At 34.6% G+C, this 23,497-nt stretch overlaps 1 long non-coding RNA gene across 5 annotated transcripts in view; it reads left to right on the top strand.

The window, feature by feature from the left end:
• Nucleotides 1-5,782: 5,782 nt before the first annotated feature.
• The window catches only part of LOC118201955 (uncharacterized), a 43,590-nt gene continuing 25,875 nt past the window's right edge, over nt 5,783-23,497 (top strand). The window contains exons 1-3 of one of the 5 annotated variants that reach the window (XR_004760337.2): nt 5,783-6,469; nt 13,425-13,815; nt 22,124-22,380. This is a non-coding gene — a long non-coding RNA (uncharacterized LOC118201955). Of the gene's footprint in view, nt 6,470-13,424; nt 13,816-22,123; nt 22,381-23,497 lie in introns of those variants that run through there. The other 4 variants (XR_015042285.1, XR_004760338.2, XR_015042284.1 and 1 more) reach the window with 4 other exon arrangements.

Below are 23,497 nucleotides of genomic sequence, written 5' to 3'. Positions count from 1 at the left end.
ACTTTTATTTGCGCTATAGGGTTTACTTTATTTTTATTTATAGTTATTTTAATTTGTGAGCCTTTCCAGCTTTCGCTTGGTCTGGTTTTATGATTACGGCAAAGTTTCAAGGGCTATCTGCCTAAGGGGGAACGATGCCTTCGTGGAGGACTTTCTAATGAAAACTGGCTTGTATACGCGATACACATAGAGAAAACGATGAAAACGCCCATGCACCCAGCTGGTTCACGGGATTTGAACCTCGAACCGAACTACCGATGTTCAGCGACTTCACCGCTCAGCCGCTGGTGGACCCCAGCCTTCTTTTACTCCCCTCGCATTTTCTTGTCAGGATGTAAATGGCTTAGTGTGTACAGGAGTATTAAAATGTTGGAGAGAAAAGTTTAGTCAGAGCATGATTTCCTTTCACTCTGTATGCGTCGGAATAATTTTTTCGTTACTATACTTCCCTCATCCTTTAAGCAGTGCATTGTTCCTTAGTGAACGTATCCTTAGCATGAATGATGAATTAACATGATTGAATGCAACGTACCCTTAACATTAGACTGTCAGGAATGGGTCGGTGCGCTGGCTAGCGAAATAGCCAGGCCTCACATGCATTGACTACTTTCTTTATCGGGGGGAGGGGGGAGGTACATCAAGACACTGGTGCAGGAAACCCTGGTTAACAACGATCAGGAAGTTGTTAACCCTACGCGGCAGCTGGTGGGGAAGTTCGGGACACAGCAGGTACTTTCCAGAACATCTGATCTTCCATGCGAGAGTGATGCGAGGTCCACATCCCAGTCTGGGGTTGTAAATTGAATGTGGTAACCGAATTTCTGAAACACTCTCTCTATATATATATGCAATATAGCAGGGTTTCTTAAACATTTTTTCAGTCGCGACTCCTTTTTCCAGTACAACCTGTTTTATGAGGGAAATAATGCTCTTTTCAATTTAGTTCATTGTGAGGATGATGTATTTTTCCATCATCATCCTCACAATCACTGACGTATGCCATTAAAACTATTCTATATATTTAACAACAACAAAGAAATGGAAAATTCAATCCTCACCTCAAAAAGTAGAGGTACCACCGAAAGCCAAGGGGCTAAAGAAAAGTTAAGTTTTTAATACACATCATTAATACTGGCCGCATAAATTTGGAATAAATAAATCCGACTGGACAGATGTGTTGGCTTCACCAACTTATTTATTAATACAATTAACAATACTAAGAAGAATTGTGAGAAACAGAACGATACAAGAATATAAACATACATGTGACTGCAAATAACAGAAGTACAAAATGAGAAATGCGAATTTTGCACATACGAGTACAAAACGAGAATTATAATTATGTGCAAAATAAGATGCACAGTAATCAAGAAACAGTATAAAATGAGTTTTCGTTTTCATAAATTTCATTTTGATAAATGTCTTCCATATATATAGCAAGCGAAAGCTGACCATTTTACGTAGTAACCATGTTATAAAACTTATACTTCTGTTATACGTGTATAAGTATTTTCTTCTCTGTGCCGATGTACTTGGGCATACTAGAGACATATGATGGACATCGGCATGAACACCACTGCAGGAACAAGATATTGTTGAACGCTTTAAATCATGCATGATAATTTGTCAGTAACTAATTCAACAAAAACTCTGAAAGTGACGTTTTTCTGAAACATTTGACAGAAACTTATAGGTGTGCATATTTAGTAACACAAAGTCCATTGACTTATTTACATATTCATTAATTAACTGGGATATCGCATATCGCTTAATGTTAAGGCAATCTTGGTGGCCATCTGAAAAGGGTTTGAAATTCGAATGACGCGAACGTAACTTTGAGGAATAATTAATTAACTTTGTAGAGTCATTAGGTTAATTGGAAGCAGAAGAGATGAAAAATATGCAACCGCCTTCGCCGGGAATCGAACCACGGACCTCTGGAATACCGGCCCAGCGTGCTACCGTTACGCCACGAAGGCACGCTAGGGAAATGGGAGAAATACCTTATATACTCCCCTTTCTAAAGGGCGACTCGAGTTTTAGGGGACCTAGTCGCCAAATCCTGGGTGCGGAGAATCATCATCCACAACCCTTTTAGTTCGGGCGCCACTTGTAAAGTCATTAGAATTTTTTTAGAGGCAGAAAAGATGAAAAATATGCAACCGCCTTTCCCGGGAATCGAACCACGGACATCTGGAATACCGGCCCAGCGTGCTACCGTTACACCACGAAGGCACGCTAAGGAAGTGGGAGAAATACCTTATAACTTGTGCTTCTAATTAATCAAAGTCGCATTTCCACAGTACATTTGTTTGGGTCGTGGAATAAAAATACTATAAACACTATTTCAGGTTTCTGAAAAAACAAATGTGTGATGTGGACGCTACATGACTTTCTTGTACGGTCTGTCACATTATACACATTTTCTGCTGCCTTTCATCTGATTTTTTTTCTATAATTTCATTAGACATATGTTCTCATTCAGTCAATTCTCTTCTCACTTCGGAGAAAGTTTTATGTAAAAACTCCAAAGATCATCATTACAAATTGTAAAATGGAGAAAAACCTATAACACCAAATACTGTTAAAAACACCTTAAAATCAAAACAACTGTTACAATTAAAATTAGAGTTTCTGCAATGCAACAAACAATTCGCTCAGCGGGCAGAAAGACAAAATGTTCGGTGCTTAGATCAAAATTTAATTTTTGGTCTCACCTTGGAAAATGATATTGAAGTTTGCAAAGGATATTCACTATTCTATTCAGAGTTTCAAATGTAAACAAATGACTGCCTCGTTAGGTCTAGCGCGCTTTTACTTTTAAATTGTTGATAAGTCTACAATTACTGCACGCAGATTAACTAAAGCCATAAAAACCTTAACCCGAATATGAAAGCTACATAGTTAAATTATTTTAATACAAAAATGCACAACTTATCAACATATAAATTTAATAATTAAAAAAAGGAGCTCGCCGAGCCAGGTAACACGATATATATATATATATATATATATATGTAAAATATAGGATATCTACCTTCCAAATAATAAATTAGTAATAACTCTTTAACACCCGTCTTCACTCTAAATATAATAATACTTCTGGACTGCTTCATTTCTAGATTAATTTATGTCCCGAAGTATGAGTAACGCTGATGACGTAGTAATTGAGAACATAAACTCTGAGAACTGAAACCTTTCTAACTCAAACCAAGACCTTCCTCTTCGTGAGCTTCCATATTGGATAACTACGCACTTTAGCTTCGCTCTCTATGCTGCTTGGACGTAATTTGACTGTGCTCGCTTCCTATCACAACAGTATCAAAAATGTAAATGTTCTGGAAGTAGACACTGTGGCCACAAATGTCCATTTATATAAAAATGGAGCTAAAACTGCCTCGACTGTCAAGTTTCTTAATCATTATGAATGCTCCATTCTAAGTATGAAGTGTCTAAGTGTTCTTACATCAATACTTCTCTGAAATTTGCTTTTATTGTATATATATATATATATATATATATATATATATCACTTCCTGTCACAACAGCATCAAAAATGTAAATGTTCTGAAAATAGGCAAGATTAGAGTGCGAAGTGAACTGTGGCCTCAAATATCAATTTAAATAAAAATGTAATTAAAACTGCCTCGAGTGCCAAGTTTCTTAGCAATTAGGAATTCTCCGTTCTAAGTATGAATTGTCTATGTCTCAGTGTTCCTACATCAATACGTCTCAGAAATTTGCCTTTGTTGTATGCATATACAGTGGTGGCCAAAATTGTGGACATCTTTGGAAATTTTTATGTTTTTGAACTTTGTATGCTTATAGAAAATGTTACGTTTCGCAAAATGCAAACTTGTATATATCCATTTAAAGAGAATTTATTACTGAATTCAATACAAAACACAAAATTCAATTATTTGAAATACAAAAAAAAAGTTATATGTACTTTAATATAAATAAAAAACACAGTTATGAAGCGGTTTGTAATGTCTAGCTTTCCTGGCTAATCACTGTTCTTGTTATGAGAACCAATCAAACGTTAGTAACTGCCAGTATAAGCTGACATCATGTTTACACTGGAAACAATTCATTATTTTGCTTTGTTCTGTAGAAGGAGAACCTCTTTCTTATACACTGCAATTACAAGTAGGAATTTTTGTAAAAATTTTTAATATTCAGTCAAGAAGCAATGACATCAAATAAAAGAGTAGATTACCTAGAAAGAGATGTAATATTATTGTGTTACGAGAACGCGGTCTTTCCTATGCTGAAACTGCAAGACAGGTGGGTGGTTCAGTGACTACATCTGGAGCCCCAAAATTTTGTTCACGATATCAGGAGAGAAATTCAATAAAAAACAAAGAAGAAAAAGGCCGAAAAAGGTGCACCACATCTATTGATGACAGAAGAATTAAAAGACTATGTCTCCAAGATAGAAAAATGTCATCAGCGGCCATCAGAAGTGATCTGAATGGTGTTTCTGTCAGTTCACGAACGATCAGGAGAAGAGGAACAGATGTTGGACTGAGAGGTAGAATTCCACGAAAAAAGCCTTATCTTAATTTTCAGCAACGAAAACAAAGACTACAGTGGGCAAAGGAACACATTAATGGGACAGATGATCAGTGGTTACAAGTTATATGGAGTGATGAAACTAAGATATCGTTATTCGGTAGTGATGGGCGAAAATATGTAAGACGTAGAATAGGAGAAGAGCTACATCCTGACTGCATCCAAGCAACTGTGAAGAACCCAGTTAGTGTTATGATTTGGTCATGCATGTCAGCAGATGATATTGGTCGCCTTCATGTCATCGATGGGACACTGAATGCCAGAAAATACATTGACACTATTCTAGAACCAAAACTTCTACCTTCCATCAGAGATCTCTTTCCCAACAATGCTTCGTTTATTTTTCAGCAGCATTCTGCTCCTTGCCACACGGCCAAAATATCGAAAGAGTGGTTTCGTACAAAGAGCATTAATTTGTTGTAATGGAAACAATCCTGACCTCAATCCTATCGAAAATTTGTGGCACCGTTTGAAAACTCTTGTCCGAACGAGGCGCCCATCAAATAAAGGGGAACTAATTGAGGCTATAATTGATTCCTGGCATCATGTAATAACGAAAGAAGAGTTTAAAACTCTTGTCAGCTCAATGGAACGTCGATGTGAAGGTCTAATCAAAAGTAAAGGGTGCATTATTAAGTACTGATAACTCACTGCAATCATCACTATCAAATGTATATCGATAACTCTTATTGTTTAACTTTCTTTGTATTGCAAATAATTAAATTTTGTGTTTTGTATTGCATTCAGTAATAAATTCTCTTTAAAATGATATATACAAGTTTGCATTTTGCGAAACGTAACATTTTCTATAAGCATACAAATTTCAAAAACATAAAAATTTCCAAAAGTGTCCACAATTTTGGCCACCACTGTATATATATATATATATATGTAATAATAAAATTCCATAGTTAAAAATACACTTAAAATTCTAACTGTATGTTCTTTTCATATTTAATGGCGACGGTCTCTTATTTGAATGTACGTGGAATTATATCGACAGCCCCGTAGTCAAGTTGTTTTTCCCGCATTTTCTAGACGTACAGTTATAGAATGTTCTGGAAATATTTCAAGCGAACTGGATTGGCTGACGAGGCTGACGTCATTTCTTGGAAACTCCGCCTTTCCAGATAAAAAGACTCGTAAAAGAATAAAGCTGGTACATCACATATATATAATGCAATAAAGCAAATTTTCCTGTGAATCCATTTTAGAATCCTTTATTCTGTCCATACGTAGTGATATCAAGAAAAAAATCGTTCAATTGCATTCGAGAGCAGTCAACATGCATATTTTCTTTGAAATATGATACCTGAATTTTTTTGCAATTTCAATACTTTCTTTACTTTGTACATGAAAGTAAAAATAAATATCTTTCATTTTATTAATTGGAAAATCTCAGGGATAATAAAGAAAATAACAAAATCGGAAACACGTAAAAGGATGAACTCGCCTAAGACTAACAGAACAAGATCAAGTACGTGCTAGAAATTTTTTCCCTTTCCCAACGAGTGGATACTTGCTCGTTAAGCACATGGCTAAAAGTAAACGATGAAGTTTGGAAGCACGGGCGAAGGATGTAAGTTATTGCTCCAACGAACTAAAGGTAAATATCTGAACCAGAATTTTCTAGAAAAGTGTGAAAAACAAACAGAACAGGCCATTATTTTTCTAACTCCATTGCATTGGCTAGATATGGTGTTTCATGTTAAAATGAAATACATTCTAGTGCTGTTTCACCTGCTCCATAAAATAAAACGAAGGTAAATAAAGCTACTTCTCTTGCTTTCACTTACATCTACCACAGATAACTATTACTCACAAAGAGTTTACAAGTTATTTTGCCAGGCTACGTGGCTGACTGCATTTAAACGATACAAGGATGTACATCAAGGTAATATGGTTATTCGTATAACTCAATATTATAATTTTTAAGCCAAAATTAATTATTAATTGGCAAACCTGTAATGCAGAATGTCTCCGTGAATAATTTAATAAAGGAGCTTAGCTCCTTCCAACATTCAACCGCATCTACTTTACTACTGCTAATGAATTATTTTATTAATGACATGTGATATGTTGCTACATTTTCGACAGAATTCATTAAAAGAAATTCCTGTGTAAACTTCCGTCACTGTTCAGTTTATCAGGTTCAATGTTCCGCCTTACTTGCTTGGGGAACATTCAAGAACCTGACTCGGAACAGGGAGCTTACTAAAGCTATGTTCAATAAATGTGGGAAGTAGACAAGATACACAGGAAGGGTATACGAAACCCTTTATTTTTCACTCTTTACAATGACTTCCGGACTTCGGAATATAGAGACCAACCACTTGTGGTCTGAACGTAAGAATATAAAAATATTAACTAAACTCTAACTTAACTTTGGAATAATAAACAAGGGCCTACGTGGAAGATTGGCCGTATATTAACAGGAAGCCGTATGTAGTACAGAGAACTGTTAACACTACAATACGTTTAAAAATTATCAAGAGGATTAAACCTCTGGCCTGGAAGGCAACCAGCAACCGAGTAAAACTGCTAAGGCAAGCGGCCTGCTTCTACTACCTCCTTCCTCTCTCTCGCTTGGCAAAAAGCCACAACTTAAGTACTTGGCGTTCGCCAGACAAATTTGCATAAATAAGTTAAAGCTTTTAATTCTGGCCGGAAGTAGAAAATAAGAAGTAATATTAAAGATTTAAAATAAAATAAACGTTAGTAAAACTTAAGATCCTTACAAGTTTTGCTTATTATTCAACATGGAGAATAATTCAATTGGAATACCGGTATGAAACTGATATAAATTTGTCTTTACAAAATTTGAATGAACGAAATTTGTATTTTTTTCCTCTTCACCTTACGTTTTTCAAAAAAATACCGCATGCAGAACGTTGCTGAAACGAACAACATTTAAATTGTTGGTGTATACTACAAGGAAGTTTTGCATCATAATAAATAATAAACGTTATAAAAAGAACGTTATATTACTGCAATGAAAATGCATTTAATATACTTTCATAAATGGAAGAATTTTGCAACAATTTTTATAACCGCAATATTCTCTAAAATGAGTGATCTTTATAGCGATTATCGACTGCAATATCCTTCAACTGGAAAATGATATTAGAAACAATAAATATTTTCGTCTTCATTATTTTATGTCACCTTTTCGGAAAGACTATATATTAGTTGGGGGGGGTCTTGTTCAGTACATATTATTAGTATTGTTTCTTGTTCAGTACTGTGTTTTATTACGTTCTGCACTATTATGTAACTTTAATGTTCCTGTATTATATAATCTCATTGAATTATTTTGATTATTAAGTTTGTTTCTATGTATTAAAATATACAATTGGAATACAAAATATTTTATAGGTAGTTTTTTTTTAAGGCGAAATTTCTTGTGCAGTGCGAAAGATTTTCTCGGATACGAGGAAAAAACGAGTTCTGAACATTTATAAAGACCGACTTAGTTTATATTTTGCCACAGTGTTTCTGCGTCTCGGTAATAAAAAACATATGATATTACAATATTTAAAGCAGGTTTATCTTCCTTTGATACCTTCGTTTTGTTTTACCTGCATCTTATGATCTTTCACTACATTCTGTTATCAAGAAGTTATATTTTTAGGATGATATGTTTAGGATGATGACAAGTTACATAATATGATGATATATTTTTAGTATTATATGAATGATAGTTCACTTAAGGATACAAAATGTTTAAGCTGATCATGTAAGTTAAAACAGATTTTTTTCAAGCTTTACAGATCTTTGGAACAATACCTTTCATATATAATATACAATTAGTTATTATATGAATATTTACTTTATTTTTAATGCTCTCCAATATTCACGTTTCTTTGCTACTTTAAATGATTAAAAAATTAGTAGGTCTTTTCGAATTTATTCTCAACAAATATCACTGTTAAAGGCTGGTCTTGTGTCATGCTTTGTTGTATTACTGCCATTACAAAACAAATATTTCTATTTGTGGTATATATAAATATTAAACTTATATGGAATAGTGCTATTTAAATAATAGTCGCCCAGACAGTATGTGGTTAGTGACGCCTGCTGCCGTCCCGATAGGTCCGGATTTTCGAATTCCGGAGAAGGCATCCTTATTTCATTTCTTCTCTAGAAGTCAACTGACGAATGCAGTCATACTAACAAAATTATAATTCTGTCACTAATAATAAAAAGAAAATCCCGGTATTGAAGCAATTTAATTATTTGAATCTAAAAAAGTACATGAGGGCTGTCTGCCTAAGCAGAGGTTATCTTAGTCTAGGATTTTCTAAGACAAACTTGCTTGTATTCATGTTACGGATAAGAAAAACATCGAAAGCCAACCCTGTAGCCAATCCGTTCGTCCGGTTTCGAAACTCAGAAAAACTACAAATATTTAGTACACAAAATAGAAGCAGCCGTTTGTATAACAGATAAATTATGAACAATCTTATTTCCCGTGAGAAATGACAAAACATTTCTGTTTCATTTTGCCACTCTGTGAATCTGAGTATTATTGAAAGTTTGAGAGATAATTAAAAACGACAATTATTTAGCAATGATTCTTCTAATTCCGAGGTCAGCATTTTGCTTAAAACTAGCGGCCGAGTGGTACAGTCGCTAAACACTGTAGTTCAGTCAGGAGTTCCCAGGCGAACTCCTGGATACATGAGCGTGGTTTCGTGGATTTCAATATGTTAACGTCAGTTTCCTTTAGAACGTTCTCCACGAAGGTATTCCATCCCTCGAGTAGATTGCCCTCTTGTGCTTTCCCGTAATCAAATAACTAAACCATTTTGCTTACAGCTTTCAGATATGACATAAAAAAATGTAATCATGAATTGCCACTAATAGTTAAATATGACATGCAACATATTATCATAATAGCAGATATAATAAAGATTTAATAATTTGGCAGAATGTTTTAACAAATACCTCAGGTCATGCAGGTAGCAGTTCATCTTGGATATTTTGCAGATTTATTGAGAATATAGACTCCTTTTATGTTTGTTTCAGTTACTCCTTTAGGTATTCGGTTAGGTTAGAGCCTTAGAATCAAGCAGCCAGCCTAAAGGTAGTTCTAGTCCGCCAAATGGTACAGTTTATTGCAATGAAGTATCCATTGGCTCTCCAAAGATAGTATTACATAAGGATATAAATGATCTGCAACTAAAAAGAGATAACCGTTTATATTCAGGGGTAGCATTTAGAAAACATACTATGTTAAACTATATATAATTACAGTGCGTGGGATAACTACGAGTGCGCTCCTGCTGTCACACGAAACTACTTCCCAGATCATAATTTCAGGTGTAGGTCCAGTGTGTCTAGGCCCCAGACACAGTAGTTGCAGACGTTCACTGTCCTACTTCTAACAAGCGCATGACCATCACTGGCGCCAAGGTAGAGCCGACTTTCATCAGGAAACGCAACAGATCTTCAGTCCGTTCTAAAACGAGCTATAACTTGACACCATTGATATTGCAAACGACAATGGTTTGGAGTCACTGAGAATGCACACTACAGGGCATCTGGCTCGAAGCTGTCCTTCAAGGAACCGATTTGTAACAGTTCGTTGTGTCACTGTGGTGGCAAATGCAGCTCGACATTCTGCTGCAGACGCAGTACGATGCACAATAGTCACACGTCGAACACGTCGGTCTTCTTTCTCAGTAGTGTCACGTGGCCGATCTTCTTGAGCCAGTACCTTCCCTTGACCACTGCTGCCAAGAATAATGCACAATGGATACATTCCTGTCAAGCCTTTCTGAAATTTTGCGGAAAGAAGATCAACCTTCTCGTAGGCCTATTACATGATCTCTTTCAATTTCACTGAGCTTTTGATTATAGCCTCTTCTTGTACTGAAATGCATTCATGACTAACATCAACTCACTACGTCAAATTTCACCGATATATAACGCTCATGAACTTTACAGTTCGTATTTACCGTATTGTACCGGTACAGTATTACCGTTAACCTGAATTACATGTTCATAGTAAGCTTCTAGCTTCACATTTATGAGCCTAGCGCTAAACTTGAATAGACATCATCTTCCAGATGTATAAGCACACCTAATAAATTTCGTTTATTTAATACAACTCCTTCTTGGTGCAGGGATTTGTTTCGTTAGTGTAGTACAACAATCCTATGTTCGATGTTCGTTAGTTTCAGTGCACAGTTAGTATTAAGATAAATATTAATTCTTATTTTTATTCTATTAATTCAATGTACATTCATAGAACTCTTACAGATTTGAGCGAAACGTAAGACAAATGTATATTTTAGGCAGGAAGGGAGAAATAGAGTACAATAACACTTTGAATTATTTCATTTATTCGCACACAATACAGTGCATGCCGTTTAGAATTATTTTATTTAATTCTGGTAACAGTTTTTTGAATGTAATTTATTAATTAACCATAATTATGTATGCGATGTGACTATCTTTAAATAGTAATGTTTGTCTGAAGTACAATATTATCGGTACATTTACAAATCCGAGACAAACTCCGAAAGGTATTAACCGCATTTACGGAGTCATTATTTTGTGGAGATATATGATATGGCTACTGAAATACTGTTGCAATTGATAATAAGTTTTAATAATACTTATGATTAACAATATTTTAGCTCAGTGTGCATAAATAAGCGAAAATAAAAACTGCTGTTGCTGTTAAAATGCTTACGGATGTTTTGAGAAGATTTAAATTCTACATGATTTTATTTAGTACTATATATATTATATAGAAAATAAGGGTAATCTAAATTAAAGTCCATTAAAGTATTTTAATGTCAACGTATAGCTGTAAATGCAATCAGATATTTTAATAGTATATACTGATGGCCATTAAATTTGCTATACCATGAGGGAAAGCAATTAGTAGATTCTCATATTTCAAATACACTTTAACGACAAGATAAATAAACTAAACTAAAAAACATTTTGAGGTAGAGGACATACAAAAATTGGTGTCCCGAACAACCATCTTTGGGAAAAAACAGAGAGGTGGCTGGGTATAGAGTTGAACAGATTTTATATAGCTGATACAGACACTACATTCCGTACAGCTTCAGTTCTAGACCAGAGTTAATTTGTTAAATTGTCTGCCTAGACTTATTTTGCCAGACGTTTTGCAATCGCTAACCAGATGAGCAGAGTTTTTACTAAAAAACATTCTGAAGAACGAGTCGATCAAGCGGGAATCGAACATTCTGTCCATTGTGGAAGAAACGACAATATAGAAAAACATGCAGATTTCGTTATCATCTGGCTAAAATGTGGCGCAAACGGGTGGCTCAAAAAGTGTACCATTGCCACAGAATTAAATCTCAATAGAGTTAATTTGGCTAATCAAATATCGGATATAAGAACTGAAGCATTATGAGCCAATATGATGATGAAGAATGCAAACTTCCAATGCTCGTTCACTTGGGTGCCTGAATTGGCGAACAATGCCATCATATGATCTCAAAACAGAAGCGAGATCGTCACAAAAAAGAAGTTATCTTACTGATGCACCCATGTGCATCTTCAAACGTCCATTTAAAGTAATGATTCCTACACCTTAGCATCAAGGAAAGTTGATATAATTTTCGCCTTGCTGACTGGATATCCGTGGCGTTGCAACACAGTCAAGTTCCTAATCCAAGGGTATATATGATGTGGTTGTACGATCGCTAAAGCTTCATTGACACGGCGGTTTAAAAACCATAAGTGGTCTAAGTTGAGCTTCATTGCTAGGTAACCAGACCTTACTACATCAGCAAAAAAAAAACCTGGTTTAAGGATTTTGCCTAAATGTTCTAATTTTTCAACTTAAAATAAAACCCAACCAATAACAGCAAAGCTAGCATCAGTTTCGCTCAGTTATACATTTACGCATGCGCAAATTTCCCTTCCTTGACTGGCTGTGCCTTAAACCCTGTTAACAATCGTGAATGGACTTATGCTCTAAATCACAAAACTTTGGGACTACGCCGGCCAGAAGGGAATTAGTGATTCTGACTACCCTATCAAAGGGCCCTAATTCGAGTCTTGGGGAAGGCAGGAATATAAACTATGTCCTTTCATAGGAGGTAACGGGGCAACCTTCTGAGTGACTCCATAGCAAAATGACTACCGCTTCTGGCCTTAGTAGCGGACAAAGTCTAAAATCGAGATTAGTGGTTAGTGGCCTCAATAAAAACCCTTTACGACGACATAACCATCGTCTGAACGAAGCTTAAGAGGTTGAGAACAAGATGTCTGTCACCTCAGCAACTGATGAACAGGGGACGCTGAGAGTTCACATATCTCTCTGTGGGATTTTCAAAGCCATCAACTTCAATTTCTTATAACATTCATTGAATCTAGATCAGTGGCAGCATTAGCTATGTTGTACAAAAGTCCACAGCCCAGGAAGGACCAGTCTCCCTCGATTAAAATCCGACATGTGCTGATATAAGTTCCTTCTTATGCGAAGCATAACTCGAATTCCATCGCAGAGAACAATAAGTAAACGCAAGTTTCGAAAGAATAATCGGAATTTTAGTTTGCCGTTTTGGTTCTGCTTCAAGGTGTCATTAGTCTTGCCTTTAATATACGCATGACCTTAAATGCTAATAATTTGGACAGGCAACGTCTTCTACGTTTCGTGCAAATTTTAGGTTTGTTTAGCTTCTTCATTCATTGTATTGCAGTTTTAAGGGTTACAAGAGTATATAAATGCGATTCTGGAAATACACATAAATTTAAATAGTTAAGTGCAATTTTTATCTCAATGGAAGAATTCTTTTTCTTTACCATTTCTATCTTTGTTTAACGTTTTGATTTTGCATCTTTTATTCTTTCCACAGCTCGCTGGCTTTTTTCTTTGCTTAGGAGTTTTCCTCTGCATTGCTGTGGCACTTCCACAGTATGACATGGGAGATAATACAATGGGACAAGGAATGGGAGGACTTCCACAGTTCAATATTGGAGGTCAATTCAGCTTTGGATTTGGAGGATAGATCTGCAATATCATCTCACGTATCCAAACGCTGAAGATAAGCTGCAGCTGGGTATGCATCACTGATATGAGCTTCACGACTCCTTTAAATTAGTTTGAAAAATTTGCTCTATCAGTTGAAGGATTTCTCTGGTTTATAATTTCTATGATTAAAAATATTGGCTGCAAAGATATTTACTTGTTGTTTCACCTTAATATCCTTTATCTCATAAATATCAAAACGGGTCGGAGACATTGAGGTAAGAATGTATTCTACGAAATAATCTCATATGAAATAGTAAATAATTACTTGATCTAAAGTGGGACGAATGAAATAAAGACTAAAAATTTAATTTATTAGTTATCTTAAAATACATAACATCAGGTAAAAAGTTATGTATGTGATTTGTTGATTAATTTTAACGTTTTTATTCCATATAAACAGGAAAAAGATAAAGAATCGCGGACACTGAGGTACTGAAAGGCCATTAAGTAATATTTATGCCATGCACATTAAGTAATACTTATTTTAATAAGCATTACTTAATGTGCATAGTGCACACATTTGACCAAAAAAAAAAACCTTCTAGTAAAATTTTATTTCGATAGCAGATAATTTTGATAACTAACATGAAGAGAATTTTACGTTGTACAGTTCTTTGATGAATAACTGCCCATGTTAAGAAAAAGTGTTATACAACCAACGCTATGTTTAAAATCTGAGTAATTATCAAAACAAATAAAATAAATATATTAAAAATAATTACAATTAAGCAGAGGCATGTTCAAATTAATTATTTCCACTGAAATTTTATTGTAAAAAATCTTGAACTTAAATGGTAAAACCTAAGTGGAACTTGGCGAAGTGATAAAATATAATAAAAATCTTCCATTAAAAAGGAAACTCTCTTCAAATCCAAGGTTACAAATTTATAATAACTCAGAAAAATGCTGTTACTTAATTGCTTTCAGCATTCGACTGTGAAATAGCCTAAGATAATATCATAGTATACTGTTTTATAGTTTATTATATAACACAGTACCAATTAATTTCTACATCGAATTACTATGGATAATTATAATTAATTACATTACAATCTTATTACATATGATTATACTAGGTTATAATCGGTTATTAATGTTGCTTATCTTCATAACGTTTGATTTCGTCAAACGAGATCCAAATAGATGAAAATTAAAGGCATTTATTATCGAAAATTTTTAATCTAATTCAGAATTTTTCCAGCTTCTTCAAACTTCGCATACATACGATGTATATTCGAACACACGACGGCTTACTTTCCTTCGGAATTTCAGCTTCCATTTATATCATTATATCAGTTTAAAGACTAAATGAAAAAATGTCATTAACTGCTTATTGAAAACCCTCCGAAATAAAATAAAGATAGCAATATTATTAAAAATGGTATTATGGCAATCCACAGCTTTAGAGCGCATCCGGAAAGAAAAATGCAGCATTCAATTAAAAGCTTGCACCATCAATAATGTCGTTAATTCAGATAGGACTTACAGGTAACTCAGAAGATTCAGACTTAAAGTGAGGCATCGGTGGCGGCGATTAAGATCTAGATATCGGTAGCTCAGAGGAATTACGTTCTGAACAAAGGTAGATTCCAATATCCACCAAGATGCAAATACCTGCCTGCGACTCAGAAGTATAAGATTCAGACGCTGATTCAAATGGAAGTGGACAATATCATATTTGTTGATAAAACTGTACTCAAATGAATCAAAAGCAAAGTTTGGCTAAAATAAAAAAATGCATTTTGAATATAGAGTTTTAGCTTATTGAGTTTTTTGTTTGAATGATTTGTTTTTTTGTATCGACGGTATAAAAAATTAGGATTGGTCTTACATTTGTTACATCTTAAGTCAAAGAAAAATGTTAATCAGACACTTAAAAAAATTACTCTTCTCAATGTGATATTTTTTCTTCTCCAGTTTACGATAGTATTCCGTCAATAAAAAAACAAAATTTTATTTCAGATTTCAATTAGATAAAGAAACATTTGTCAAGTTACCATTCTAATTATTCCGAATTTAATGCATTGAAAAATCTATTCATATGATAAATATACAATACGAAACAAATATTAATTAATCCTAATTCCTTCTCTTATTAACTGCATTTCTAAAGTGCATTTTCACATAGATGAATAGGGCAGAGTAGCGTAATTTGAAGCAATTTTGTATTTTTCACTATATAGAAAGACGGAAGAAGTGCCAATAAAAATTAAGTAGTAGAAAATAAACTAACTCAGTGTACCTTCAAAATAGAACCATTTATTAAATTTTAAAAATTATTTATAACGGTTAAAAATGAATTTAAATAAATCGTGTCATCTGTTCAATTTAGGAAACCGGTTTCCTTATTTGGACCACTAGTTTCCTAAATTGAACCATGAGCTTTTTTAAAGGCAATTAAAACAACAGAACCTTTTAATTGAAGCACTAACTCCAGCATACCGAGTATATATCCAAGCGTGACATTTCATGCACTGTATCATTTCTTCTTCCTTGGTTTTTTCACATAATATACAAAACCATGAATCACCGGTTTCTTTTTTATGTTTCTGCATTTTGTTAAACTTTGGTTAAATAATTTTTTTTTTAAGTTTTGGTATAACCGCGATTTGTAAGGGCTGCATGTTATTGCCACTGCTTTCTGGGCTATTGGTATACTGCGAGAGGATGAAAGGCCAACTGGATTTGGATTTTTCTTTGCTCGCTGTGATATTTTTTCAAGAACTGTCATAAATCGTTTATTTTCAGTATCACTTCTATCTTCACCATCATCACTTCTAGAAGGTGAAACAGGGGTTCTGCAATATTTCTGCAATTAACTTTTCAAATAAGTTTTAAGCACGCTCACGCATACTTCGTCTCGGAGACGAATGGTTGCAATTCCCATAAGTTTTTCGAAGGGTAGCATTCTAGTATTAATTATAATTTATCCATGAAAATAAAATGTCGTTGCTGAAATTGGACCGGTTCAATTTCGGCAACTGTTTTCGGTCCAACTTGGGAAACTTGAATATTTAATGCTTTATATTGTAGAGAAACGTCAAACTAACATACCCTCGCAAAATTATAATTGCAAATGGTAGATAAATAAGCAAGTTTTGTGATGGTATAATAAGACATGTAATTACTTACGTTTAGATGAATTAACTGCTTTCACACTTATGTCGAAATAACATACTTTTCTTAGCCAAACGAATAGCACATCTTTCAGTGTAACCACGAGACGTTTCTTTATAAACACAATTGCATTAACCTCTTCTACATCTACGTATAACAAAATGCCTATCTCAAATCTCGCAGATATCATCAGTCTTTGTACATCATAGCGGTCCAAATAAGGCTACCTTCCCCTATAGCTTTTAAATTTATTTTGCCCTCTGTGGCTGCACAGTTTGCGAGATAAGCATTCCTAAGGAATGGTCAAACTTATCGATCATTTAGCGACTCAGTTTACGACCTTTAGTTTCCCAAGATGCACCACAGAAAAGGAGCAGCAAAATTACATCTGTTGTAAGTTTAAGGGAAGATTTATTTGAATTTTGATACAGAGCTCCTTCAAAGCTTCCTCAATATTCAAAGGTCTTTCCCTATCTGTTAAATATTTGCATAATCGCCTGTAGTAACGGCAACCAACAATAAAAGGAGGTGCTTTCCTTAGTGGCCCCGCAGTTCATTTTAGTTCGAGCCAGAGTGGACCTGCCCGGGGGAAGAAGCCAGGGGATGAGAGATTCCGGATCCAGTCCTGTTCCGGTTCCAGTCCTGTTCCGGTCCTGATCCAGTCCTGTTCCAGTCCGGCCGTTTAAGTCCAAAACACGTAGGAGCGGAAGTCTGAATCCAGCGAATGGAGATATATGCCGAAAGGGCTAGATGGATTCTGTCTTTTAAAAGAAAGTGTTCTTCACCGTGCCGGCATAGCTTTTACTTTAAAGCACTTTGAATGTTTTCCACCCAAGATGTTAAGTTTTCGTTTATGATGTTAAGTTTTCATCAGTGTTGAAGTTCCAGTTAAATAAACCTTTAAGATTTAGACAAGGTTTTTGTGTTCTTCAGAAAATTTTAGATTCGAAGTCAGATATATCATATAGGATTTAACGGAAAAATCAACACTATCAGTTACTTCTCGAGAGTACTTTTGGTTTTAACATGCTTTAAAACGTACACCCACTTTTCAAAACACTATACACTTACAAATATCCATTTGAACTCAGATTGTGAAAGCCATATCCCTTGCTGCTACGCCAACACGGCAGTCTGCTCTTTATTGTCTTTAATGATGTAATTTGAAGCTTTTTCTCAATGGATGCCATCAAATATGGATATGCCATCAAATATGGATGCCAAATATAGATGCCGCTAGACAGAGAAATTCGAATACCTCTTTGTCGCTCGATGACTTTCTTACACATTCAGCTACGCTCAAATCAGATAATAATGACGTAATCATAACGTGACCATAAATTAACTGTCTAATATGCCATTTTAATTCTCCGTGATCATATTATTGTTGATGAAATTAAATGTTCATGAACTAATTAAGGAATAGTTTATTCCTAATGCAAATGTGTTACTTCAATATTACTGTATTCAAAACTAAAAAATTACTTTCGAAACGAAAAAATTACTTTCGAAACGAAAACTTTTATAATTATTCATTATAAGTATATAAAGTTAAAGCAATTTAGGAAACAAAGCTAAAATTTCAATGTGAATTACTGTATGGAAAGATGTCGTATTTGGGGAGTGCGAATGGCAACTACCTTCCGATTGGCCATTTTGAGTCTTTTACAAAATATTTAAATGAGAAAAGGAAACATAGATACATGAACGGAAGCATTAAGCTTCTCGAAAAAACAAGCATATAGGAGAAATTGAAATTTAATGTCCGAACAAAGTTAAATGGAAATACAACTTTCCTAAAATTCATTGTTAAATTTCGTTACTTTTTTAGATCTTCCGACAATTTAGTGTTAATACTTAGGACGAATTCATATATCTATATGGCTCGTTTTTCTGAAAGGGCACGGGTTCCAATCTCAGAGAAGGCATGGATGTTAGTAAATGTGTAGTGTTCGAGCGGCATGGGGGAACTCTAAATATGCGGCGATCCGAAATTTCTCTCGAGAGGTTGGCGGTTGGGGAAGAGTGGTGGGAGACCGTCGGAGTGCTCTGCTTCAAAATTGGGGGTGGAACTGAGAGAAGTCGTACTGCTACTTGTATGGTGCTCAAGGTTCTTTCCAACGACTGGCGTAATATTGCTCTCCTAGCCATAGTGAATTTCCTGGGCTTGTTCTGATGTCACCATCGGGCAAGTAAGATAATCAACAACACAATACAACAAGTCACATTAAAAAAAAATTCTAATGGCAGATTAGACGACTGTTGACAAAACAAGCAAAGATGAAACAGAATATCAAAACTATTATCTAAGATTTCAAGATTTATTTCTAACGTTGACTTACAAAAGGAAGAACATATAAATTTCTTCCAAGGACTAAAAAAAAATTCTAGACCGTTTAAAAGAACCCTTTTTAGTGAATGGAATATCTATTACTTCAAGTAAAATAATAGCGAATGCATTTGTGCAAACACTTTTCTAACAGATATATAACAACACAAATCTGATTACGGTAGAAAGTAGACAAAATTAGTTTATAAAGTATTTCTCCCGCCTTCCTAACGTGCCTTCGGAGTGGCACGCTAGTGGTTCTGCACGCTGGCCCGGTATTCCAGAGGTCCGTGGTTTGATTCCCGGCGAAGGCGCTTGCTAATATTTTATCTTTCATGCTTCCCAAAAAAAAAAAAAAAAAAAAAAAAAAAAAAAAAAAAAACCTAATGTCTCTACAGTGCTACAGTGCCGCCCGAACTAAAAGGGTATTGGATGATGATTCTACTCATACAGGATTTGGCGATTGGATCTCTTACAAGTCACAGTCGCCCTTTAAGGGGACTCATACACCTTAAACCCATCATGATCTTCGAATATGTGACTGTTCCAAGAATTGGGATATTTTATTTATTTTAAAAGCAATTACTCCCAACTTTTTACAGCTGACTTCATGATATAGCTGCTTTCTGAAATAGTCATCAGAAAGTTTGTGTTGTCACAAATAGTTTTGTAATTTAATCCTCTTTGTGACAAAATATTTCGCCGTGTTTCCACCTTGCGCGCATGATATTTTAAAAATGGCTAATGGTGCATATTTGAAATTTGATGGAATTCTTTATATGGGCACTATTTTCTAACTGAACCCACAATCTGATGAATATTTTTAATATCGAAAAATTTTATGGACGAAAACATTACAAATTTTTTTAATAAATTACATTTTATAAACTCAACTCAAAATAAAATAAAGATTTAACATGAAATTTTTAGAATTTTAGGTTCACAGTAGTTTCCAAATGTTATAAAAGCTACATATTAAATATTGAATTAAATTATGAAACAGAATGTTTTAAACTGTGCGCGCAAGTTGGAAACACGAGGAAAAATGTTGTCACAAAGCGGATTAAATTATAAAAATATTTGGGGCAACACAAACTTTCTGATGACTATTTCAGAAAGCAGCTATGTTATGTAGCCAGCTGTAAAAAGTTGGTAGTAATTGCTTTTAAAATAAATAAGTTATCCCAATTCTTGCAACAGTCACCTATTCGAACATCTTATGGGTTTTAAGGTGTATGAGTCCCCTTAAAAGGGGGAGTATATAAGATATTTCTCTCGCCTTCCTAGCATGCCTGCGGGGTGTAGTGGTTCCGCACGCTGGGCCAGTATTCCAGAGGTCCGTTGTTCGACTCCCGTCGAAGGCGTTTGCTCATTTTTCATCTTGCCTGCTTCCAAAAAGTCCCAATGTCTCTAGAAGTTAAAGCAAGTATTAGATCCATTCAAAATCGTTTTTCAAAATCGCAAAATTCCCTTCCTCGTTTCCTTACTCTAGTCACTATGGGTGAACTCTTTGTGGCTTTAAGCCATTTGAAATCTAATAAATCTCCAGATGAATATCCGACTTATGGTAATTTTTTATGAATATATGCATTAAAGCAATCCACACTCTTATGTAAGTATTGTATGAGATACTGCCTGTATTTCCTTAGCATGGTGTAACTCGTTAAGTATCCCGATCCCCCAAGAAAGGGGAGGAAAGCGATGGCGTAAAGTGATACAGAACAGTTTCAGTCACTAGTATTTTACGTTAAACTATGGAAAGGTTAATTCAAAATAGGTTAAAATGGTATGTCGAGAATTTTCAATTTACAGGCAAAGCATGGGCTGGTTTCAGACGATACAGGTCAACTGTCCAACACGTTACATTAATTAGCCAAGCAGTATAGGAAGCATTAGATAAATCTTTGATCATAGTCCGACAGAAAAAAATTTCGTCAAGAAAGCAGTTAATGCATTCACATTAACTAATATTCTAAAACTGCAATTTAATTTCATAGCAATTTTCTTTTGGCGACTATTTTGATTTTAAATTCTGAACATATACAATCTTCCCGTGCACCACACATGTGCAACACGGGGCTTAGTAAGTTTCTAAAACATTAAATATTACATGCTTAAATAAAACGAACAAAACCAGAGAACAGCAGAGAAAGGGAAAAGTGGGCGGGGCACCAGAACTTCGTCAACGATTTTTACATGTATTGCTCCGCCGCACTACTGTACACGCTGGGCTTTCGGTTGGCCCGCATCGAATGCCAGCCTAACAAGACATTTACATAGAAACTTTACATTAATACTAGACTTACGTATTGAATATACAATTACAAAGAAACAGTATACAATTATTACAAAGAAATTAGCCTATTAACAAAAGTTGGATTACGGTAGATTAATATAACATAATTACTTCGAGCATACATCATATAAACTTTCATTGTACATCGGACATTTTACATTGTACTTCATACAAACAATATATTTACATTAGTATACCTAATTACATCGAATTACATTAAACATCTTTTTAAGGAACTAATTGCTGAAGAATGTTTTGTGAATCTCGTAGTACTTTGTTGTATTCCTAAGGCAAATTATCTTGTTCATACATTTCCTTTCATTTTTTAACAGCAGATTTTTATAACAGAATCATTTTTTAACAGAGAACAACAGTCAAGACTTCAGGAAAACAGATACGTTGTAAGGTATTCTCCCTTCCATTATGAATGCCTTCGTGATGTAACCGTAGAACACTAGGTAGAACACATTATATGTAATAGCGCTCTGTCTTCTTAAGTGACATGCGTGATTTTGGGCGTTAATGTAATTCAACAGCATTCTGGTTGCATGGATCGCATGGAATGCAATGTACATAACTGCCAACCAAACTGTATTTGACCTCAATGCACATCTGTATAACAGCTATTATCATGGCCAGAGGCTGTTGCTTAGATAAATAATTTTTGTATATTTTGTACGCTAAAATCCTCCTGTAATCTTAAGTACGTTTTTCGTAGGAAACAAATATTTTTAATGAAAAAAAGAAAATATTTACTTCTCCGATTTTCTTTGATTCGCAGATTGCCGCTGTCGTCCTCTGCCTAGTAGTTCTCCTTTCCATCGCTGCGTCAATTCCTGTTGGTGGTTTTGGTGGTTTGGGCTTTTCAGGCTTTGGAGCCCTAGGAGGAAGATAAATTGAAAATAGAAGAAAACAAAAATCTGAATTTTAATTTTTCTGAACATTCATTTAAACATCATAAAAGAGAGATATGTTTAAATTTCCTTGAAGAACTATTGTTGTACTAACATGAATAAACTGAAAGTCTGTTGAAAGTTATTTTCTTATCTTTTAATTTTATTCAACTTTTAATTTTTGTTCCAATTTTACTTGTTGTAGGACAAGCTGTAGTACACCACTCTTTAATGAACTTAAACTTTAATCCCTAGTGACACTGTCAGGCGTATTATCGCGACATTTAATAAAGTAACTACAGCCTGAAAATAAATTAAATTTTATTGTTTAGAACTATAACCCTGTAGAGACAATTGGCATTTTTGGAAGCAGGCAAGATAAAAAAAATGAGCAACGCTTTCGCCGGGAATTGAACCACGAACCTCTGGAATACGCGCCCAACGTGCAGACCACCACACCACGAAGGCATGCTAAGAATGCGGGAGAAATACCTTATAATACTTTATTGTTTGAAAAAGAGTTCGTAAGTTTTCTTATATTTCGTTATGTCTGAGAATCCTCTCCTACAGAACTTTAAAGATGGTATAATGTTTCTTTGGTTTTTTTTTAAATTTAAAATTGAGGCTTAAAAGTCCCGTTGGGGCACATTTGAGCGATGTTTTTGCTGGGACTTCAGTCCCGTAGGGAAATAAAGGAATAAACTTAAGAGATGCATTACTCGTACTTAAAACTAATTTTAACTTAAACTCGTAAACTTAAGAGATGCATTACTCGTACTATTTATTACACGTACTGTCCGCCCCTTGCAGAATTCAGCTAGCATAAAATGTAAGAAAAATTTTAAGTAGTTTAATTCTAAGATTTACAAATCCAAAAAACCCTCAGCTAAATCCTAAGCTACTGTGGCACAAAAAACTGGACTAATGAAAAGTCTACGCTCATGTAATATGAACGACAGAGCTGGGAGAACAGCTAGTACAGCGATCAGGGTCGCTGCTTAAGTTCTGTCTCTAACTTTCAAAACATCTGTTCAAACATCATAATTTAATTAAAATAATCTAAGGGTTTTAAAAGAGCAACAAAGTAAATTAAAAAAAACTGTAAGTTAATTAATTTAATTATAAATATTTTTAAATGATTATAAAAAAAATCTGGAATAAATTAAAAGCAGTCATCGGCTGCTCTTTCAAAAAGATCAAGAACTTTCAGCAATATTTTTATATTAGTTTCATTTATTTTATTGACTGCTTTTGTTTCAAGT

This window comes from Stegodyphus dumicola, chromosome 7, assembly GCF_044657685.1.
Source record: "Stegodyphus dumicola isolate Sdum_Otavi_A_Nest chromosome 7, ASM4465768v1".
Classification (NCBI taxonomy): domain Eukaryota; kingdom Metazoa; phylum Arthropoda; class Arachnida; order Araneae; family Eresidae; genus Stegodyphus; species Stegodyphus dumicola.
The sequence above is the reverse complement of the archived record's forward strand: the minus strand, read 5'-3'. Positions and strand labels throughout refer to the sequence as shown.